The sequence below is a fragment of the Oryx dammah genome, unplaced genomic scaffold (assembly GCF_014754425.2).
Source record: "Oryx dammah isolate SB20612 unplaced genomic scaffold, SCBI_Odam_1.1 HiC_scaffold_17, whole genome shotgun sequence".
Classification (NCBI taxonomy): domain Eukaryota; kingdom Metazoa; phylum Chordata; class Mammalia; order Artiodactyla; family Bovidae; genus Oryx; species Oryx dammah.
The window spans coordinates 4,259,106-4,270,057 of record NW_024070201.1 but is presented as its reverse complement, the minus strand read 5'-3'; the positions used below and the strand labels follow the sequence as shown (position 1 = coordinate 4,270,057).

At 39.8% G+C, this 10,952-nt stretch overlaps 1 pseudogene; it reads left to right on the top strand.

The window, feature by feature from the left end:
* Positions 1 to 8,394: 8,394 nt before the first annotated feature.
* Positions 8,395 to 9,854, top strand: LOC120876078 (annotated as a pseudogene).
* Positions 9,855 to 10,952: the final 1,098 nt, after the last annotated feature.

Genomic DNA, 10,952 nt, shown 5'->3' with positions numbered 1-10,952 from the left:
CGAATAGGGCTATGAAGTTTGGCTTCATCTGCTGTATTCACCTGATGTCTCACCAATGGGCTACCAGTTCTTCAAGCATCTCAACAATTTTTTGCAGGGAAAATGCTCCCACAACCAGCAAGATTCGGAAAATGCTTTCCAAGGGTTTGTAAAATCCAGAAGCATGGATTTCTATGCTACAGGAATAAGTAAACTTATTCTTGTTGGCAAAAATGTGATGATTGTAATGGTTCCTATTTGATTAATAAAGATATATTTGAGACTAATTATAATGAGTTAAACTTTATGGTCCCAAACTGAAATTACATTTGCACCAACTAATACCTATCTGTATTTAAGAATATTAATAACAGTTAACTTAAATGTATTAATTAATTCATAGTCTGTTTTATTTATTAGCAGAAGGGAGCATAGTATAGCAGTGTGGTTAAACACACAGACGCTGGGGCCAGATTTCCTGGGTTCAATTCCAGCTCTTACTTTCCAGCTGGGTGGCCTTGGTTAAGTTGCCTAATTTCTCTAAGTCTCAATGTCCTCTTATGTAAAATGAGTTTATAATAGTAAGTGTCAACCTCATAGGACATTTGTGAGGATAAAAAAATTAAATTTCTAGAACATTTCCAAGTTCCTTAGTAAGGACTTTTTTGGGTGCCAAATGTTTAATATGTAACAAACTATTCCAGGAGGCCTTCAACTATTGCTTGAATTAAGCTGAAAGCAGTGAGAACCACTGTTCTAGAACAGATAATTTGAGACATCTTGCTTGGTTGCTTAAGATACCTTATTTGCATCCTTTTCAAGTGATTATTTCTGTCCTGGATAGTTCAGAATGCTGGAAAAATATCCTGTTGTGAGACTCGACTCTACAGTGTGTTAAGAACTTACATACATATGATTTGTACTTAAGACCTGAATCAAAGTCAGTAAAAAAATGAGACCATCTGTGAAGGTTAGCATTTAATGTTGTAAAAACATTCCAGACATGATCTAAACACAATGGACAAAGAAAAATGTAAGGAAATACATCTTTTTTTCTGGTTTTAGTGTTTTATCTTTATATTTGTCGTAGCAGATCATTATTCTCATTTTTAAATTTCACAAATTCAGTTTATATAATGTACTTCTGCTCATACATACATGGAAGTAATTCTTTCATCAAGTGAATTTTGGACTTACACTCTACACAAATTATTATTTTTACTCTTAAGTGGAAACTCATCTATGTTCTGAATGCTATTCAATAAGCTCCTGTATTTATTTGTATTCAAAGATTCTGTTGCAGTTTACTAAATTCTTTTTGTGGCAGCCTTGGGTAATTACAGTTAAAAAGACTGTGAGAGTAATTTTTCCCTTACAGGAAAATGAGAAAGAATACTACTAACATACATACACAAAGCTAGGTAGAAGGATTCCAACCCAGGCAAATAAGGAAATTATTAAAGACAGGAAAAACAGTTTGGCTATATCACGTCTTATGCAAATTAGTGGGCCCTAGGATTGTCTAAGACAATTAACCTTCATTCCGTCACCACACACACATCCCAGCCCAAATCTCAAGCAGAGAAAACTCAAACATTAGGACTCCGAAGCCTGAGAAATGAAGCATCAGTTTGTACAATTCTCTCTGGGGCAAACTGAGAGTGTCCTAATGGATTTTCTCACACGCCTAAACAACGAGCAGGATCTCTGTTCAGTTCAGTTCAGTTCAGTTCAGTTGTTCAGTTGTGTCCGACTGTTTGTGACCCTATGGACTGCAGCATGCCAGGCCTCCCTGTCCATCACCAACTCCCAGAGCTTACTCAAATTCATGTCCATTGCATCGGTGAGGCCATTCAACCATCTCATCATCTGTCATCCCCTTCTCCTCCTGCCCTCAATCTTTCCCAGTGTCAGGGTCTTTTCCAGTGAGTCAGATCTTCACATCAGGTGGCCAAAGTATTGGAGCTTCAGCTTCAACATCAGTCCTTCCAATGAACACTCAGGACCAATCTCCTTTAGGATTGACTGGTTGGATCGCTTTGCAGTCCAAGGGACTCTCAAGAGTCTTCTCCAACACCACAGTTCAAAAGCATCAATTCTTCGGTGCTCAGTTTTCTTTATAGTCCAACTTTCACATTCATACATGACCATTGGAAAAACCATAGCCTTGACTAGACAGACCTTTGCTAACAAAGTAATGTCTCTGCTTTTCAATATGCTGTCGAGGATCTCTGTGAGGTAATGCAAACATGATCCTGAACATTTCCTACTAACATTTCCTCTCATATAAAGAACAATGCACTCATCTATGGTGCAGGAACAGAAAACAAAACTGTGTGTCTGACGTACATTCTAAAAGAATGTCCTGTCCATGGCATGTGGAACCCAAAGGGATGGCGCCAACACCTCCTTGTCCCCCTAGTTGTTCTTCACAGTGCACATCGTGGTTACACTGATGCTATCTTCAGGCTCCCAAGGATATTACTTTTCCACCTCCCACATACGAAGAGAACAAAAAAGAGGATGAACTACTTCCAAACGATGTCTCTAATACAGCATCAAAATGCTTTCTTTGTTTTTTAGAATAATGGTTCTGAAAATTGAATGTGCGTTCATCACCTAGTGTGTGTGAGCTGAGACCTTTTAGTCATGTCTGACTCTCTGCAGCCTCATGGACCAGAGCCCGCCAGGTTACTCTGTCCATGGGAGTCTCCGGCAAGAATAGTGTAGTCGGTTGCCATTTCCTCCTCCAGAAGATCTTCCTGACTCAGGAATCGAGCCTGCATTTCTTATGTCTCCTGCATTAGCAGGCAAGTTCTTTACCACTGGCGCCATCTGAGAAGCCCAGGTCTAAGGCAGAATCTGAGAATTTGTATTTTAAACAGATTCCCTAGAATTGCCAAGAATGCTGGCTATGGGACTGCACCTTGAGAAATACTGCTGTAGAGATTCAAGCAATAGGCCCAGTGGGTTCCAAATTTTTCTGCATTTTGGGATCATCTAGAAACCTTGAAAACTACTTAAACTTGGCACAACACCCATCAATACTCATTTCATGAGTATGGAGTGTGACCTGAACACTGGGATTTTACAAAGCTCCCCATGTGATTCTAATAGGTAGCAAAATTTGGGACCTGGTATATTAGGCAAAAACAAGACCAGGAGCTAATTGCAGCTCAGACCATGAATTCCTTACTGCAAAATTCAGGCTTAAATTGAAGAAAGTAGGGAAAACCACTAGACCATTCAGGTATGCCCTAAAACAAGTCCCTTACCATTATACAGTGAAAGTGACAAATAGATTCAAGGCATTAGATCTGATAGACAGAGTGCCTGATGAACTATGGGCAGAGGTTCATGACATTGTATAGGAGGCAGTGATCAAGACCATCCCCAAGAAAAAGAAATGCAAAAAGGCAAAATGGTTGTCTAAGGAGGCCTTACAAATAGCTGAGAAAACAAGAGAAGCTAAATGCAAAGGAAAAAAGGAAAGAGATACCCATCTGAATGCAGAGTTCTGAAGAATAGTAAAGAGAGATAAGAAAGCCTTTCTCAGTGAACAGTGCAAAGAAATAGAGGAAAACAATAGAATGGGAAAGACTAGGGATGTCTTCAAGAAAATTAGAGATACCAAGATAATATTTCATACAAAGATGGGCACAATAAAGGACAGAAACAGTATGGACCTAACAGAAGTGGAAGATATTAAGAAGAGGTGGCAAGAATACACAGAAGAACTGTACAAAAAAGAGCTGCATGATCCAAATAACCACGATGGTGGGATCACTCACCTAGAGCCAGACATCCTGGAATGCAAAGTCAAGTGGGCCTTAGGAAGCATCACTATGAACAAAGCTACTGAAGGCAGTGAAATTCCAGTTGAGCTATTTCAAATCATAAAAGATGATGCTGTGAAAGTGTTGCATTCAATATGCCAGCAGACTTGGAAAACTCAGCAGTGGCCACAGGACTGGAATAGGTCAGTTTTCCTTGCAATCCCAAAGAAGGGCAATGCCAAAGAATGCTCAAGTTACCACATAAATGCACTCATCTCACATGCTAACAAAGTAATGTTCAAAATTCTCCAAACCAGGCTTCAACAGTACATGAACTGTGAACTTCCAGATGCTCAAGCTCAATTTAGAAAAGCCAGAGGAACAAGAGATCAAATTAACAACATCTGTTGGATTATCAAAGAAGCAAGAGAGTTCCAGAAAACAACTACTTTTGCTTTATTGACTATGCCAAAGCCTTTGACTGTGTGGATCACAAAAACTGTGGAAAATTCTTAAAGAGATGGGAATACCAGGCCACCTTACCTGCCTCCTGAGAAATCTGTATACCGGTTAAGAAGCACCAGTTAGAACTGAACGGGAACAACAGATTGGTTCCAAATGAGGAAAGGAGTACATCAAGTCAGTATATCGTCACCCTGCTGATATCACTTACATGCAGATTACATCATGTGAAATGCTGGGCTGGATGAAACACAAGCTGGAATCAAGATCGCCAGGAGAAATACCAATAACCTCAGTTATGCAAATAACACCACCCTTATGGCAGAAAGCAAAGAAGAACTAAAGAGCTTCTTGATGAAAGTGAAAGAAGGTAGTGAAAAAGCTGGCTTAAAATTTAACATTCAGAAAACTAAGATCATGGCATCCAGTCCCATCACTTCATTGAAAATAGATGGGCAAACAATGGACACAGTGACAGACTTTATTATCTTGGGCTCCAAAATCACTCTATATGGTGACTGCAGCCATGAATTTAAAAGTGCTTGCTCCTTAAAAGAAAAGTTATGACCAACCTAGGCAGCATTTTAAAAAGCAGAGACATTACTTTGACAACAAATGTCCATCTAGTCAAAGTTATAGTTTTTCCAGTAGTCATGTATGGATGTATGTGAGAGTTGTACTATAAAGAAAGCTGAGTGCCAAAGAACTGATGCTTTTGAACTGTGGTGTTGGAGAAGACTCTTGAGAGTCCCTTGGACTGCAAGGAGATCCATTCAGTCCATCCTAAAGGAGATCAGTCCTGGGTGTTCATTGGAAGGACTGAGGTTGAAGCTGAAACTCTAATACTTTGGGAACCTCATTTGAAGAGTTGACTCATTGGAAAAGACTCTGATGCTGGGAGGGATTGGGAGCAGGAGGAGAAGGGGACGACTGAGGATGAGACGGCTGGAAGGCATCACTGACTCGAAGAACATGGGTTTGGGTGGACTCTGGGAGTTGATATTGGAGAGGGAAGCCTGGTATGCTGCAGTTCTTGGGGTCACAAAGAGTCGGACATGACTGAGCAACTGAACTGAACTGAACTGAGGAATGAAATGGGGAATATTACTGCCGATTGTGCATGTATCAAAAGGATAGTAAGGAAATACTATGAACAGCTCTATGTGCACACATTTGACAGTTTAGAGGCAGTGAACTAATTCCTCAAAAACACAAACTAGTACAATTCTCCTAATATGAAATAGATAATTTGAATAGACCAACAACCATAATGGTAATTGAATCTATAACTTCAAAACTTCCATAAAAGAAATTTTGAGACACAGATAGACACTGGAGAATTCTCCCAACCCTTTAAAAAATAACTAACACCAGTTTTACACAATCTTTTCCAGAAAACAGAGAGGAGGAAATACTTGCCAATTCATTTAATGACACTACTATTACTCTGAAACCAAAATTAGATAGAGACATTTATCTCTTCCCCCACAAAATGCTAGAAAAATGCATAAAAATGCAAGAAAATCATAGACCAGTATCTAGGATGTAAATCAATATTGAAATCCTTAACAAAACATTAGCAACAGAATTTAGTGATATATTAAAAAGCATATATAGACCATTGCTAAATGTGGTTTATTTCACAGATGCAAGGCTGGTTCAATATTTGAAAATCAACCAATGGAATCTAGCACATTAACAGGCTGAAGAATATGACCATATCAGTCAATGCACAAAAAACACTGAATTATATTTAATCCTCATTCACAATGAAAATTCTTAGAAAAGTAGAAAAAGAGAAAATTTCCTCAACTTGATCAAGAACAAATACAAAAATCCTACATTCCTATAATCCAACAGTATACTTAATGTTTCAAAACTGAATGTTTTCCCTCTTAATATAAAAAATAAAATAAGGGTATAACTCTCATCACTGTTATTTCACATAATACTGAATGTTCTAGCCAGGGATTAAAGCAAGAAAATTAAATAAAAGACATGCTAACCAGAAAGGAAGAAATGGTGGATGATGCTACTGCCTCAATAAAAAAACTCAGGAAATCTAGCAAAAACTCCAAGAAATAAGTGGGTTCAGTAAAGTCACAGTATGGAAGATCAACACACAAAAATCCAATATATTTCTATATATTATCAATAAATACATTGAAACCAATATAAAAAACATGTAACATTTTCAATTGCTCAAAAATTAAATACTTTGCTGTGTATGTAATAAAGTATCAGAGGGCTTTTATACTGAAAACTAGAAAGAACTTATAAAAAAATAAAATATCTAAATAAATGTAAAGAAATACAGTGTCAAAGGTTTGGAAGACTTAATATAGTAAAGGTGTCAACTGTCTCCAAATGGCATACAAATTGAGTACATCTCTGATCAAAATCTTAGCAATGAACTAATAAAACTAGAATGGTAACCCAAAGGAACTAGAACAGTTAAAACAATTTTGATAAGAGAAAAATAGAAGGATTTACCCAATTTTAAGAATTATTATACAGCTACAGTAATCAGAACTGTACGATGCTGGCAGAAAGATAGACACATAGATCAAAAGAACAGAACAGGGAACCCAGAAATAGACCCACTCCAAGTGATTTCTGACAAAGATGCAAAAGCAATTAACTGGAAGAAAGACACTTTTTTTTTCAACAAACTGGTATTTGACCAATTGGACTTCCATAAGAAAAAATATTAAAAAAAAATTTGACCTAAATATATATAAAAAAATTAACTCAGAATGGATCACAGACTTAAATACAAAATATAAAGCTTTCGTTTGGAAGAAAACAAGAGATCTTTGAAACCCAGGACTGATCAAATAGTTTTAAAACTTTACATAAAAAACATAATCCATAAAAGAAAAACTAAAAATTGACTTTATAAAATTAAAGAACCTGTGAAAGACCTTGTTGATAGTATGAGAAGACAGGTACAGATAAAATATTGTAAGGTGCATATTTGATAAAGGACGCTCATCTAGAATATATAAAGAAAATTCTAAACTCAATAGCAAAAAAACAAACAATCCAATTTGAAATGGACAGAAGTAATAAAAACATTTCATCACAGAGCATATACAGACAGCAAATAAGCACATGGAAAAATGTCCAATGTCATTGGTCATCAGAGAAATGCAATTCAAAATCACAATAAACTATCAATTTACACTGTTTCTATTGTTTAGTTGCAAGGGACATTTTTGTGACTCCACAAACTGCAGTCTGCCAGGCTCCTCCGTCCATAGGATTTTGAATACTGGGGTGGCTTGCCATTTCCTTCTCCAGGGGCTCTTCCCAACCCAGGGGTCCAATCCATATCTTCTGCTTGGCAGGCAGATTCTTTACCACTGAGCCACCTGGGAAGCCTTAGTATTAATATACACTGCTGCTGCTGCTGCCAAGTTGCTTCAGTTGTGTCCAACTCTGTGCGACCCCATAGATGGCAGCCCATCAGGCTCCACCGTCCCTGGGATTCTCCAGGCAAGAACACCGGAGTGGGTTGCCATTTCCTTCTCCAATGCATGAAAGTGAAAAGTGAAAGTGAAGTCGCTCAGTCGTGTCCGACTCTTTGCGACCCCATGGACTGCAGCCCACCAGGCTCCTCCGTCTTCTCCGATTAGTATACACTAGGATGGCTTAAATAAAAACCTAGTGTCAACACTAAATGCTGGGGAAGATGCAGAGACCCTGGATCACTCATACTTTGATGGTGTAAATGTAACTGGCACAGACACTCTGGGAAATACTTTGGAATTTCTTTAAAAACTAAACGTGCAGCTTCTATATGACCCAGTATTTTAACTTCCAGGCATTTACCGTAGAGAAATAGAGATGTGTTCACAGAAAATAACCAGTGAAATAATTTTTATAGCAGCTTTACTAATAGTAGTTCCCAGCTGGAAACAACCCATTTGTCCTTAAATGGGAAATTCGTTGGACAAGTGGTGGAATGCTATTCACCAACAGCACACACAACAACCTGGTGGGATCTCCAGAGAACATCAGAGAACGCTGTGGTTCACCCCTCCTTCCTCCACCCCTGCAGGCTGGTGCAGTAGTAGCGCCCAGGATTGCGGGTTTCACGCCTGCGCCTGCAGCACCAGGAGGAAGTGAGGGAGGAAGAGGACGCTGAGAAGAGAAGGAAGGGGAGACAGAGTCCATGCATTACAGGAGCCACAACCCAGCCACAGCCCAGCAGGACTACAGAGCTTCCACCAGCCACCCCACTCAAGGATATGCCCAGACCACCCGGGCATATGGGCAATGAAGCTATGTACCCTTTGAACAGCCCCCTGATGTCACCCATATTCAGGATCAGACCACTGCGCCCTACGTGCAGACCACCTATGCGACTTTTTATGGACAGACTCTCCCTGGGCGCGCAGTGCGTCGTCAGCCTGTCCCCGCAGGCGTGTTGTCCGCCCATCCAGGGGCACGGCACCGGGACTTGTGATGCCACCACGGCTACAGTTACTACCCCCCACACCCCGGGCCTCTTATGCAGCTCAGTCTGCATCTGGCACTCAGTCTGCTCCCCTAGCCTATGGGCAACAGCTGGCAACCACGGGGCCTGCAGGACTTTAGGATGGTAACAAACCCCCTGAGACAAATCAACCTCAATCTAGCACGAAGGGTTACAAAGAGCCCAGCCTTCCCCAGGTACCTGGGAGCTATCTCATGATGCCAGTCCCATCCCCACCATCCTATCCTCCCACCAGCTAGTCCTCTGCACAGCTGACTAGTTAGGATCAGAGCAGTTCCAGCAGAACGCCCGGGGGCAAAGGATCAGCTATGGACAGCGCGGTATGGTTGACAAAGCAGCTCCGGGGCAGCCCCAGATGGGATCCCGTAGTCAGACTCCAAGTCAGTATAGCCAACTGAGCAGCGCTAGGGATGGCAGAGTTCATACCCACGGGACCACCCCAGGAGCAAGGGTGTTTACGGTCAAGAGTCTGGAGGATTTTCTGAATTAGAAGAGAACCAGAGCGTGAGTGACCTGGATAACCCAGGCAGGAGAAGACGAGGATTTAGTTGTGGAGGCGTGGGCAGAGGTGAGCAGAGAGGAGCACCCCAGGGAACAGGGATAAGTGCAAACCTTTCCCCTTTTATCTAATTTAGTTTCATCCATAGGATTTTCAATGGAAAGAAGGACAGAAAAACGTAAGACATTTATTTCTTCATTTCCATGAATAATCTGATGAGCCCAAGCTGTCCTCCAAAACGTGGAAATGTCATCTCTGTGGCATGTCTATAGCAGCAGGTTGCTTTCTTCCTTGCCAATATACTTGATTGGGTTGAAGAGAGTAAAGAAAGCTTTTGACACTAGAGCTTTCTGTTCCCTTCATAGCTTCTAGAGGTTGAAATCCTCTGTGGGTAATAGACTTGGGGAAGAACACACAGAACCCTTCTAACAACCCCAGGTTCTTAACTGATTGCTTCTGAATGGCTGTCTTGAAATTCCTGGAGTATATACTGCAGATAAGGAGTGCAGCTGTTTTCCACAACGTCTGTCCTCAACTTCTGTCTGTACTTGGGACTGTTGCAGGTAATGATGAAGATCTCGGTCCCATCACCCTTCAACGATGGCCTGAGGTGCACCTGGCACACAGAAAAGCCTGAAAGTTTTTTATTTATTTATTTTTATTCTAAAATTTTATTTATTTATTTTAATTGGAGGCTAATTACTTGACAATATTGTAACAGTTTTTGCCATGCACTGACCTGAATCAGCCATGGGTGCACACGTGTTCCCCATCCTGAACCCCCCTACCACCTGCCTCCCCATCCCATCCCTCTGGGTCATCCCAGTGCACCATCCCTGAGCACCCTGTCTCATGCATTGAACCTGGACTGGAGATCTATTTCACATAAGCCCGAAAGATTTTTACAGAGTATATATATATATATATATATATATATAATGATAGGATAACTCTCCCCATTGGGGATTTTGAGAAATCTAAATTGGCTTGACCATTTTGATTGATGGCATAATCTGGTTTAGAAAATTTTGTTTAGATCAGTAACATAACTGCTGCCTGTGCCTGCCCTTCCCCTCCGTCCTCCCATACCTTCTTCCCCTTCTGGTGTCTATACTTTGATGAAGGTGAAGTATAATGTTGTTTAACATAATCCAGAAGGCTTCATTCTATGTGTGTTTTATCCCTGTATAAACTAGTAAAAAAATTATGCAGAATGTTAATATAAGTATAAATTGTATTTGATGCCATGATTGGTTTAAGGAAAAACTGAATAGAATTTCTTTAAAAATGTACATCAAGATTAAATACATTAAAATGTTGATCTTTTCTAAAAAGCCAGTGTCAAAAGCTTACATGAGGAATCTGTGTGGTGGTGTAAATGTATCATATCTTGACAGTATTAATGTCAACATCCTAGTTGTGTTACTGTTCTATAGCTGTGCAAGATGTCACCACTGTGGAAACCAGGTAAAGAATTCCTGAGATCTCTTTGTATTATTTCTTATAACTACATGTGAGTCTCCAGTGATTTCAAAATAAAAAGTTTAAATTTTTTTAAAGTATTGATCTTCATGTTAACATATGGATATTGGCATGCCTTCTGTTTAGAAGAGTGATTAGGTAAAGAGTTCCCTGCTCCACAATCCTCTGCTATATCTGACCTACCATTTATTTTATTATTTTTTTACAATGAAATATAGTTGATTTACAATATTATGTCAGTTTCAGGTGTATA